At 38.8% G+C, this 13309-nt stretch overlaps 1 protein-coding gene across 1 annotated transcript in view; it reads right to left on the reverse strand.

Moving 5' to 3' along the window:
- Positions 1-343: 343 nt before the first annotated feature.
- The window catches only part of LOC137169732 (uro-adherence factor A-like), a 58620-nt gene continuing 45654 nt past the window's right edge, over positions 344-13309 (reverse strand). The window contains exon 7 of the mRNA XM_067573053.1: positions 344-2500. The gene's annotated coding sequence lies outside the window, so the exon portion shown is untranslated. The remainder of the gene's footprint in view (positions 2501-13309) is intronic.

The following is a 13309-nucleotide window of genomic DNA, read 5'->3' on the forward strand; positions in this document are numbered from 1 at the left end:
GTGAAATACGTCACTAACCTGTCTTGTCAAGGGCAATCTACCCTGTCTGTTTCCTCAACTGATGCAGAAAGAAAACGAGCAAGAAATAGAGAACGAAGGAAGGTAAAAGAGGAGAATAAAATGTGAAAAATAAAGAGATGATGAGGGAGAGTAATTGATAGATAGGAAATAGAGAATTAGATAGAGAGAGAGTAAGACAGAATAAAAGAAAGTCCATTAAAATTATTGAAAAAGATACAGACTGAGACTATAGATAGGCTACTTTTGATGTTTTTTAGGAGGAGAGCAGAGGTGGCTCTAGTTGACTGCACAGCAGAGAATAATACAGCACTAAAGTAGTTACAGCATCAGTGCAGGGTTATGTAAGACTCTGTCATAGATCTTTCTACTCTTCCATTCAGGCCAAAGCTTCAGAAAAAGCACATTCATATTTTTTTTTTGCTGCCATTGAACAGTGAATTTAATTTAACTTTGTAATAGATGATCAAAAAGAAAGTTTCAGTTGAGAGCAGTGTTTTCACATTAATCATCTATAAGTAATATGACCGTCAGAAACAGGCAATGAAAGGAAAGTGAACACGGGGACACAGTTTTGACTTTAACACATTTGACTGTCATTGCAACCTGTCCCAGCAGAATAAAACTATCAATGAATGCACACTATTTGTAATATATTTCCTGATCTTATCAGGATTGATCTAATTTTTTAGCTTGCTAAACATTTCTGTACAAGATCTGCTGTTTGTAGTTTTAATTGATCTATTATTGCATTCAGTGTTAGTAAAACTCTCGATAAATGTTCAGGAAAAACAAACAAACACCCAAAACACTTTAAAAATGCATTAACTAATTTTTTAGTAACCAGCTGACAAAGTTGATATGGTGAATGTGTTAGCAAACACTTACCTATTTACACATCGAACACACAAGCTGCAACATTAGCAGTCCTTTGAAACTCCATCACTTATCTTCACCTTTAGCTCTGTTTTGGTCTCCACCAACCCATGAAAACAAATGAGTCATTTGGTGCTAGATGTTTGACTTTCATTTGCTTTTCACTAACTTTGCTTGTTGTTTGGTACCTGACAGGTAGCTTACAGTTGGTTTCTTCACTGCCTGCTGCTGCTTTAAAGCAGAGATACACTTGTTTTTGCCCACTGGGGACAATGGAGCAACCTGCATATTGAAATATTATCACCATCTAAAGATGTTATGGAGAATGTGTGGCAGAAGCCCAATACTTTCCCTTTAGCTCTAATTACTATTTCCTGAGGCAAATATCTGGCTCTCCAGCTGCTAAATGTTCCACTGTGTTCACCAGTTAGATGCCAACTTTGTCAATCTGCCATTTGGTTCTGGGCAGGTAGCGTGCAGTTAAAACACTAAAAAACTGCTGCCTGCTGGTGCTACAAATGACGTTAATGAGAGCATAACATTTTTTTTATTGCTTTGGAAAACCAGAGCAATGGATGAAAGAGGCTAAAAGGCTTGTGTTGGTTGATGATTATCTGTGGATTTGTCACTACAAGTGACACCTTTCACATTACTGTAGCCATTTGATCTATTTTAATATTTCAAAAAATATATAGATTAGCTTTAACTTTAGCTGAACAACTCTTTACACTAGAATAGGCAAAAAAAAGACATGACTAAAATGTATTTAAAGTAAGACAGGTCTTAAAGATGTTTTTGCTTTCTCTTCCTGCAGTGCTCTTCCACCTATGAAACCTCCAGTAGTGTTGAACAACCCTCTGTGCACTACTGATACTGTATATGCTAAGCCAACAGAGCCCAAAAGGAGAAATATATTCTCTATATTCAGGTTTGTTTTTTTGTAAGGACACCAGAGAATTCTTCTAACTTGTAAATGAGCAACCTGCACCCAACATGCTCAGTGAAGCTGGAACTTTCAGCGGTAGCAGCTTTGCAGTCAGCCAGAGCACAGGAGGTCTATTGTGCTGTTGGCCCTCCCACACACACACACAGCTAAATGCTACAACATTAACATAATCAGGAAAAAAAAAAATCCTGGCATATAGCAGCTGCAGAATGGATAATGGACACAGAGTCATTTCAAATTCCATTTCTGCAGAGCAGAAATACCAATTTCGCATTGTGGTGGGTATTATGCTAAACGTGCTTTGTATAGCATTAAGAAGAATGAGTGGATGTTGACATACAAGGTTAACAAAGGAATATGCACGGTTGTGAGGTGAACACTCAGGGTGGGAAATTACCAAGAAGAGTCACCACAGCCTGTTATGTGGGGTGGAACAGGTGAACCCAAGCGCAGACACTCAGGCTCAGAGGCAGATGACGTTTAACAGATTTATTGTAATGCGCTTCAGAAGGGGACGAGATGACCGGGGATGGCTGGAGACGGCAGGAGGAATGGAGATGTCAAGGCGGCGTTGTTGATGGAGTTTGTGAGGGAGAATGAATAAGCAGGCAGATGAGCAGACAGGCAGGCAAGCAGGCAGTCAGACAGGCTGGCAGGGATCTTGAAGCACATGGGACAAACAGGCGTTAATCAGTTGCAAACACGAGGAAACTAAATTGGAGAATATCAAAAAGAAAATAGCAAAGCGAGCCAGAGTATAGCACACTAGCAGAAGCAACAATCTGGCGATGAGTGGGAGAAACGCCAGAGTATATTTAGCGGAGAGGTGATGAGACAGGTGTGTTGGCTGAGGAGGTGATGCACTGATTTCAGGCAGGTGTGTAGGATCCAGGTAAGCGGCAGGATCACACACACAAACACAGAAACACACAAACTGGGGACACGGAGCACAGGAGGAATGGGGAACACATGAAAACATAAGAAGAGACAGGGACGCAGCCCAATTCTGTGCCTCCTACTACTGCCCTCTACCTTGACAGGGATTTCCAACTGAAACCCGAGTAAAGCTTAGTAGCCTGAAACTCAAGTATTACAACCACCCTGAGTTTTAAAATGGACACAATGAGAACAAGGGAAACTGTAGAATAATTGTGCCACTTTCAGAATAACTTCAGCGTTAATTTCACAATGTTTGGGGAAGTACAGAAAAGAAAAGATTGATAACACCATGTATGTACGTTAAATAGGAAACTAAAGCCAGGAGATGATTAGCTTAGCTAGCTAGCTTGAAGCAGAGGAAAACTGGCTGGCCAGGCAATTTTTTTTCTTTTCCCCAGAACATAAACCCCCGCAAATCTTAATCTTTATACTTCTTAATTTTGTTACTGTTGGACAGAGCTAGGCTACTAATCTTTTTGCTAAACTAGCTATCTTTAACGGACATATATGAAGAGTGGCATCAATCTTCTCATCTAAATCTCACAAGAAAACAAATATAATATAGCATATTTTACAAAAATGTTGAACTCTTCCTTTGTGCAAAATGTCACAGGAATTGTACTGCGTTGGTTTCATTTTAGTTATCCAGGAATTAAAGTAGTGCTGCAGTCAGTGTTACACTGCATGGTTGTTGGAAAAATCCACCTAAACAACACTTTTAATCTGATAATGTATTGTATTTTTATACCTTTTTGCTCTCTGCTGGTGGCTAACTTGCTAAACTTAGTCATATGCTGTCAGTTTTCTTCTGGTAGCAGCAATTCACTTTGACAACATTTCAATATTTGTTCAGCATCTAAACCATCAATATGTCCCTCAGAATCCAAGAACAAAGGTTTCTTTCTACACCTGCAGTTTTCCTTTTAGCAGCAAGCATTCTGACATTCACATGCAGGGGACTCAGAGCTCCCCATTTCTTCACTGACAGAGGTTGAAACAGATATAAATGCAATGCAGCCACAGCGTTTGTTGCACATTTCAGCAAGGGCACGATTTGCTTTCTCAACGTGAGAAACTCACGCTCCGTTGCTGTTACTATGCTACTGCTATTGCTCCCTCCGCCTACACTTACAGCCAACAGCTATAATACTAAATAAGTCCTGCAATGAACATGAGCATCACAGACACAGAAACATAGCAGTTTTATTTTTCATTGAATATGTCACCGAAGAGGTGAAGCACCTGCTTTAAGGAGGCAGGGCATATGTGGAAACGTGTTGTCAAGGCCAGTTACGTCTACAGCATCACGTTGTTTCATCAGCTAGAACACGCTTGTCAAGTTTCATCCCATGAAAACACATTGTGTACTTTATCCCTTGAGTTTTTGTGTAGGCAGCCGTCATGTCCCTCCACTTTACCGCGACTGGAGTGACAAAGCTTTCCCTCTCTGGCATTTTACTTTGACGTTCAGCACCAAACAGGCTGCTGAGTGGAAGAACATGCTGGGTTTTTTTTTTGTTTTTTTGTTTTGCTTTCATTGAGTGTGTGTGTGTGTGTGTGTGTGTGTGTGTGTGTGTGTGTGTGTGTGCGTGCCCTTCTGCTCCTGTGCTGAAAATAAACCATCACACAGCGAGGCACGCTCATGATTTTAATATGAGCAGCAAAGAGAAAGAAAGGAGGGAGGGAACAGAGAGGAAGATGCAAAACACTCAAGTTTGTTGCAGGATGTTAACACAACAGGACACATTCCTATTCAACTCTGTTCTATACATTATATATACGATCCTCCTGTACATAGAAAAAGGGAAAGGGTGAGTGTATTTGTACTGTGTCTTTATTGTGTGATGTAATGGAGGGAGGTCATGGACGCGAGCACCGCTGGAGCGATGGAGGTCAGGCAATCAAAATGTAGCGCTGGTGGGGGAAACTCTCTGCTGCTCTGCACTGTGCTCACTTGAGCCTGTCTTCCTTTACTGCATACACACACACACACACACACACACACACACACACATACACATTCATAGGAGTAACAGATGCATGTGTACACACAAACACACACTCAGTGGCTGCGATGAAAATGAATGCTGCGCTGGCCTGAGGGGCTGAATTGTTACTGGAGAGCCTGAATAAGAGGGTAGGCTGTATTCTAGCATTATAATGTTGATCTATTAGAGCCATTAAAAAACACAACACAGCATTTGGCTCTCTATTGAGGGAGTTCAACATTTGCAAATTCTCAATTTCTAATGATAATAATAATAATAATTTCTTCTTCATGAGGCAGAGTGAAGGCAAAACAACTATATCAGCAAACATTTAGTTATGAGAGCAGATTTGCACTGTCGAATCTTTACAGCTGCAAATTTCAAAACCATATTCATGTCAACAAACTCTCAAACAAATTTTTCTTTACAGTAAAAACAGCACGACAAGGCAATGATGTCATCTTCGGTTTAGCTGATTGGTATCAGCTGTTTCATACACGCTTCACAATGACTGGCTCATTCACAGCTGCATGACAATCAGCTGACTAATAACATCCAATCATATTCATGCCGGTGTTACTGCTACTCTGCCGAAGATGTTTGCAGCAGAAGCTCCTTCCACCACCCCGAACTCTTTTGTATGCGTTAATTAAATCAATAATGTCAAAAAAGTAAGATTGATGATTGCTTTCGATTATGTTTAGAGCTGCATCGGAAAATTCATTATAAATTCATTATAAATGCTGTTTGACCTGCTGCTCCCTACATAACCGACTGCTCATGCTGTCAGTTCAGAAAACGGTTGTGCTGATTTTACTAAATATAAAATTTCTCTATGAAATTGATATAGAAAGTGGAGATATCCACAAACAAAGCTGCAACTGAAGTCTGCAGCATGTTAATAGTATACTGAGATAGAAACATCTTATTGTACAACCACTGAGGGCACATCAAAAAAGTGAATCAATACAAGATTTAATTTTTCCGTTTGAACTCGAGAAAGTAATTCAGACCGGTGTAAGACTTAGATTTAATGATATGAAGTTGATCAATTGTACAAATAAACCAAAGTACCTCTTTAATCCGAGAAAAGACTTTGTACAAGTGTGTTGTGTGGAAAGATATTCAAGCAAAAGTTTGCATACAAACTCCACTAAGGAAAGCTGGTCATGCATATGTAGAGCTGATTATGTTAATTCACCATGAAAACTTTTTAAACTTTGTTCTTGACGGGTCAGCTCCATTAAAAACCAGTGAGGCTCAACAGCAGACAGCTTGATAGATCAATAGTGAAATTTTAGAGAAGTTTTAAAGTTCAAAAGAACTTTCTACGCTCAGACTGTGAGGGGTTTATTAAGGTGGGAAATCAAGTGAAATGCAAAGTGGATACAGCAAAGTTTCTCTATTACTTAAGCATAAAAGATCATCAAAACTAATTAAAACCTGTGAACTTTTATGGGTTTCTGGAACCAGCTACATAAATTCATGTTTGGCTTTTGTTGTCGTGTCTTTCACTGAGTTGATGGTACTAAAAAAAAACCCTAAGCACGTTTTGTCTGATTCGAGTGATGGAGTGATAACGATGAACAGGTGGCTGCTCTGAAGGTCCCTGACGGATTTGTAAAGGACGGTGTGGGCTCATCTTTTGTTCATTTGTCCTATTGATTTCCCAGGTGTTTTAATAACTCCATCCATGAAATATTGCTGTTCAAGGCAAAAATGAATTTTTTATTTAAAGTTGATATAAATGTTAAACTAGTTTAATTCAATGTGGAATGGCATTGATTCACTTGACATGCAGGGACTAAAAAAACCTTGCAGATGACGTTGGTGACATGGGTCAACATTTCAGCTTGTCTAATAGTTGAGTTTATGAGCAGCTATTTGCAAAACTAATAACATTCCCAACAGCTACTTTGTGTTAAGTACTAATTAGCAAATGTTAGCATGCTATCATACTAAATTAATATAGTTAACATGGCAAAGCATTCCAAATATCAGCATGTTGTGTATGGACACAAACTCATGTTGTTTTCTGCACTGACAGGTGCTGTAAGCTAAAAAAAAAAAAAAAAAGGTTTTTTCAAAAAGTCTGTAATTAATTGTGAGCATGCTGAGATTAGCATTTAGCTCAAAGCACTGCTGTGCCTGAGTACAGCCTGACAGACCTGCTAATGCAACTCTTAGTGGGGCGTGTTGGTTAGATACATGTGAGACAATAAAATATGATCCAGTCGGACAGATTGAGTGTTTAAAGGCTTATCAGATGTGGTTTGTTATACTCATTGACAGGATTTTACATCTCTGCAAAGTTATCACAGCAGCAACTATGTTATCTTTCGTCACAATCACTGAAGTATAAATACAGTATTCATGTTACAAAGTAATCTACCAGGAATGTGCACATGCATGTATGTGGTTGGCCAAAGCAGTCACTATGCATTGCAACAAAAGTTGAGTCTTTTTCAACTTTTTTTGCTGCAGCCCTTCGTTTTAGCATCCCTGCTGCATCGACGGGCTCCATTCAAATGACTGAGGGGGCTGCATTTTTTCCACGCAGAGCTAATGTCAGTCTGAATGCCGCCTTACAGCCAAAATGCACCAGGCACTAACACGGCGCGACACATCTGCCGTGGCATGGCTGCAGCACAGCACATCCATTATAATTAAGTGAAGCTACTACATTGACCACGCGTGCTTGTCCTGCTGCTCATCTCTATTTTTATCCTCCAACAGGCAAAAACTACATAGAACTGTGTAAAAAATTATTACAATCTGTTACAAAATGATTAAAATAAATACTTCGTTGTACCAGAGGCAATGCAACGCAGCAGTGCAACCTTTTTATTTTGTCATTGCACATTAAAATAAATCATGTGACCCATGATCCTGTAGTTAAAATGATCTAGTTAATAAATTCAGTACCAGTTAATATAGCCTACACTCCCAAACCCTGCATAACCAACTGCATTATCATCTGGCAACACAATGGCTGGCACAAACCCGGCTCCGCTCTGCCTACATGACTCGTCACGTCCATGCCTGGTGTATTTCACATGTTAGTCTTGTTATATATTTGATGCCACATGTGCTAGCTGAACTTGTGTTTATTACAGCTATCATTGAAAAATTAATATAAGTGCTTACTTGAGCACAGCTGTGGGTATCAACAGAATTTGAAATATTTCAGATAGTTTAGTTTTTAATTTTATTTCTGTGTCATGCCAAACATTTGGCTCATCAAACATGAGATTGCAAGACACCACTATTCAAAAAAAAAACATGCATCATCGGGTAGCACATATACAAAGAATATACAGAAGCATGATGACAAAATATAGAGCAAAAATCCCTGAACTGTTCACAGAAAAGAAATTCAACATATCTACAGATCATCTCGATAAAGTTCTTTTTTCCTCTTCTCTCAGGCTTTCCACAGATAACTGGTTAATTTATATGTTTCATATGTAAACAGCCAACTCAGTCTTTGTGCATCATTCATATTTACAAAATCACCATTTTCCTAAAAAAGCACTGCACAGTTCCTGATAAAAAGGACATTAGAAAACAAAATGGAAATCATTTTCTATATAATTTAGACGGCACATTAGACAAATCCGCTTTCATTCCTTTATATTAACACAACAGTCAGCGGTAAAATACCAGATCTCAGGCGGGCACACAGAGATCTTTGCTTTTTAGACAAATTATATACAAAATAATTCTCAGTACCACTTTTTATCATCGTAAAGATACGCAGTTTTAGTCTAGTCCATTTATCATTGGCCCACTGATCTTTGTTCTGAGCAAACACAGATTCTCTGAACAAATGTTGAGCTTTTCATTATTGGAAAAAAAAAAGCCTCAACAAACCCAGAGTTGCAGAACAATGCACACACATCTTTTAATCATCTGTTTATCCCAGATGAATATCTGTCTTGTCAACCTATCTTCCATATTAAGTAACCAGTTCCATAACTGAGCTGTACATATCTTCCAATGCGCCTCACATGGTTCCCATCATGTGTCCCCCCACTATAGCCAACTTTGGTGCATATTTGTGCAAACACAGGAAATAATCTTATAGCTCTATTTTGCACTGATTCAACCCCAGCAGTATAATCAAGCACAGGGTACTTTTGAGAACTCATATCCTTCATCTTTTTACTTTTACCAATGAAACTCGACACCTTTTTATGAGATTCTTGTGTTCATTAATATAGAAACAGAGATATGTCTATGAATCTGCATAATTCAGCTTATGTGATCCAACTTTAAACAGACAGTATTAAAAAAAGGTTATGTAGTGAACTGCTCTGAATCAAAAATTAAAATAAAATACATTTGTTCAACTGGAGATAATCTTTGTCAGGAGAGGCAGTTGCTCCAGGATTTGGATTGTCTTTGAGAACTTCAATAACCCTCTACTTTCTCGAGTGAGCGGGATGGTAGTATAATGATGTGTACTAAAAGAGATTAATTAAAATTATGTTTTACAGATGTCTCTGGTGACCTTACAGAATTTTAGATTATTCTCAAATTTGTACCTAGTTTATAAAATTTTAAATGGTTTGGCCCCTCCTGCACTACGTGACTTTGTGTGTACACTCGCTCAGTAAGATCCTCCAGAATATCTTCTACACAAGATTTCACCAGACCATTTCATCACACTGCAATTGGGCAGTCAGCTTTCTCTGTGAAAGCCACAACTCAGTGAAACGTCCTACCTGATGATATGAAGAGCTGCAGTTCTATCAGTACGTTCAAAACCAAATTAAAAAATCTGCTCTAACCACTGACTCTTAATTTACATCTCCTGGTCTTCTCATGAACACAAATAATCTTGCTTTAATTTGACAAGGCTTACGTTATTAATTTCTAGTTGACATTGTGAGTGCATGTGATGTGCTATTGTGTGTAGCTTTGTATTATGTGTCCTGTGTTTTTTTGCTTTGTACTGTTTGTTATTGAGCAAAGATGAAAATTAGCTATAAGTTAACTCTGGTTCAGTACATCAAATGGTAACACAGTCCCAATGAATAAAACAACAACGGTACAATTTCTGCTAACCTCCTTAAACATTAAACTATGATCCATAAACATCAAGACTTGTTTTAGCTTTACAACCAGTCTCCTGGTTTTGTTGTCAAGAAATAACCGCAAACCACACTTAAAATATCTCACATGGATTTGACCACTTTAACAATATACACTGTTTATTCTGCAAAAGCCTACAGTAACAGACATTAAGGAAGCTGGCACCAGTGACAAACGAGCTCACCAGTGGGTGGCACCTTTATAGCTGATTTAACTTACTTAAATAGATGAGTCAGTGAGGAACACATTGTTATTGGTGGTTTGGGGTTTGTTTTTTAGATCCAAAGCTGCAGCACCCAAGGAGAAATACTGGATGTTGACATTTAACTGAAAAATCTATAAAGAGATGACTCAATTCTGCTGGGTTGTAGAAGTAGTTTTGTGTGTGATATGTAGTAGAATTTTTAGGCAGACCACAATTAGATGTAATTTTTTTTTTTACACCATAAATAATCTGTCTTTTCCAGTCTGCTGCAGCACTGTAAATAATAGCAAATAGGAGCTCACTACAACAAAGGCAATGTTTTACTCAGTCATTCCTACTGTGCCACTTACTGTTTTGTTTATTGAGTATGTTTGTATTGTCTTTCCTCTAATTTCCCTGCTGATCCATTGTCCTGTTAGGTTGCTCATAAGTAACTGAAAGCCCTTTACTGAAGCAGTTTTTAAATTGTAATGGGAACAGGCTATGATATAAAAACGATACCTGCAAGGGCATTCATTACTGTGATTATGGGCACCACTGTGAGGCTGTCAGCAGCTCACAGTAAAGAGCGTCTGTGTGTGTCCTGATACGTTTCAGCCATGTTTCATAACCATGTGGAAACAGCCAGGGGCAGCTGTGCGCCACCGCCGCCGCCACCTCCACCCCCAACTTTCCTGCCAGTCTTCCTCCCTTTGTGTCTTTATTTCTCCGTTTGCCAGAGTACTTTTTCAAAATGTCACCGTCTCATTCTGATGAACCAAGGAAGGACTAAAGTACACAGCTCATTATGATGGAGGATGTGAAAAAATACAGATGATGGCTGGAAACAGCGACAATACCGTTGCTGTCTTCTGTTTTTTTTACCCACTACATTACACAGTGCTTTACCTTTTCATCATTTGAGTTAATAATCCATGAACTGAAGCTGTGGCTCGGTCTACTGAAGTATGTGCAATGCAACTACAGCATCCTAAGTCATATCAGCCTTGGTGGCGTGTTCACACTGGCTGTTTTGCATGCTCAGATCAAGTCATGCTTAATTACATGAAGTCCACTGACAGCGATAATGTGGTACAATCAGCTGTATTGCAATATGCTGCTATGCAATGTTTTTGCTTTGTCAGTAATTGTCTCCCCGTAGAGCTGCAACGTGAGAGGATGTTTCCGAGGTCTGGGGTACCGGAGGAAGAAGCCCTGTTAGTTTCCTGCACAGACATGTTGAAGGAAAGGAAGAGTTTTCACATGGTAGATGACTGATGGAACATTTCCAAGACATGAAATTCTCCAGATTGAATAATTAGTACATAAGATGAGCAAGGACACATACTTATGTAGATAACGACATTAGGGGGAGATACTAACTATGCCTTCCAAGGTGCATTTCTGTAACATCCCATCACCAAGCTCAAAACTGTAGTGCATGTGCTGCTAATGGAAACAGAAACTAAAGATTACTCTTCTTTAATCAGCAGCTAAAATACGTTCATTTTTCGAGTCTGTGTCACTTTTGGATGAATTCAGTTATTACAGCCAGTGTTGAAAAATGTAATAATTGACCCATTACTTCTTCAAAAGTAACCACATTACTAATTACTCACCAGTAAGAGTAAATACTTACATTACTTGTTATTTTACTTTAGTTACTCAACCAGGCTCCATCAAATGTGCCTTTAAACAACTTCAAAACCTCCACATCTTACATCTTCTGTGTTCTTTTTGTGTAGAAAACAAAAATGAGACGTTGGGGTTTAAAGAGCAGTCAGCCTACAGTTTGGAGGTAGTTACTGACCATCAACAGCTAACGTAGCGTTACTACTCTAGTGCAGATACTGATGCAAATGCTGAAGCATATCAATCTTTAGGACTTCTAAAAACACACGATTAATAATAGGTCTAAAATCAGCGCGGTTATCTGTATCCAAGTTACACTTCAATGCCAGATGTAAACAGTGTTTTTGGTTGTCATCTTTCATTCTCTCTCTCTAAATATTTCCTGATTCTCCACTGTGAATAATTAAGAAAAAGGCCAAAACACATCTCCAAAAATAAATGTCCATTTTCATACTATGTTACTGATTAATGCTAAATAAACATGATTCATCCTAGTGTATCTTGGGTTCATTAAAGCTCTAACATTTGCTATTCTAAGCACCGAGATTCATAATCCTCCACAGTTTGTTTTGTGGCTGCAGCCACTGGAGTTTCTCCAGAATACAATGAAGAAAACTGTGTTCCCAACATGAATGGGAATATTTGCTGTGTGACAAAGAGCGCCATTGGCAGAACCTCAAATTGATAATCAATGCAAAATGATGTGACAAATACCTTTGCAGACTCTGTATTACTGTAAATGTGCCCTCTATAAAAGTGCTGTTTCTCGCTCTAGCTTGCTGTTAACTGCTTTTTGTGAAACCTGCTAAATGCACCGTAAACTACTCAGATTTTTTAGTCATCTCTCACTCTCTTCATACAATACTAATGCCAAATGTACATTGAAAGAGTTATTGGTCGCTGTAATCATTCTTCTTCTCCACATTCGCCATGAAATAATCCCTCCAGCATGTATGGAATAGGGGACAAAAGCACAGTAGACGTCTACTACTGGACCCAGGACATTCAGTTGCATAAAGCTTCGGTCTCAAATGTGATTTAGTAAGACATGTCTTCAGCCGAAGCTAATATGAGGCTCCAGCAGTCTGAGTCTGAGCCAAATCAAGTGATTTTTTTGTGTCCTGACAGTAGCATGTAGGTTTATTGCCAGTGTTGTGTTCCAGCAACAAACCTACATCCAACTATCCCTGCACCACAGCTCAGCAAGGAAGCTCATCAGGGAATTTAACACAAAAAATAATTAACTTGGGGCATTTTCAAACCTATAGTTTGTTTGCTCTGATCTGAATCAGTGGATGAGTTGGCTAACTTGTTTAATTTTCCCCTTGATTTGATTTCTTTTCACACAAGCAAACCAAAAGGCATCACTACAAACTCACTCTGCTTCTTGGTTAGATGTTTTCTGGGGCGGGAACAAGAACGTAAACACAGGAAGAGGGTCCTATCTGCCAAATATCAAAAATGCTGTTTAATTCAAACAGAGTTTGCATTGTAGTTTGTTTGGATCGAGGTCGGATCACGTTCCCACTGCAAACGAACTGCTCTACAATTGGTTTGGGACTAGACCGAGACCATGTCCACAAAGGGTCTTGGTACAGTTGTTTTGGTCCGTTACTGAGTACAATTGCT

Source organism: Thunnus thynnus, chromosome 18 (genome assembly GCF_963924715.1).
Source record: "Thunnus thynnus chromosome 18, fThuThy2.1, whole genome shotgun sequence".
Classification (NCBI taxonomy): Eukaryota; Metazoa; Chordata; class Actinopteri; order Scombriformes; family Scombridae; genus Thunnus; species Thunnus thynnus.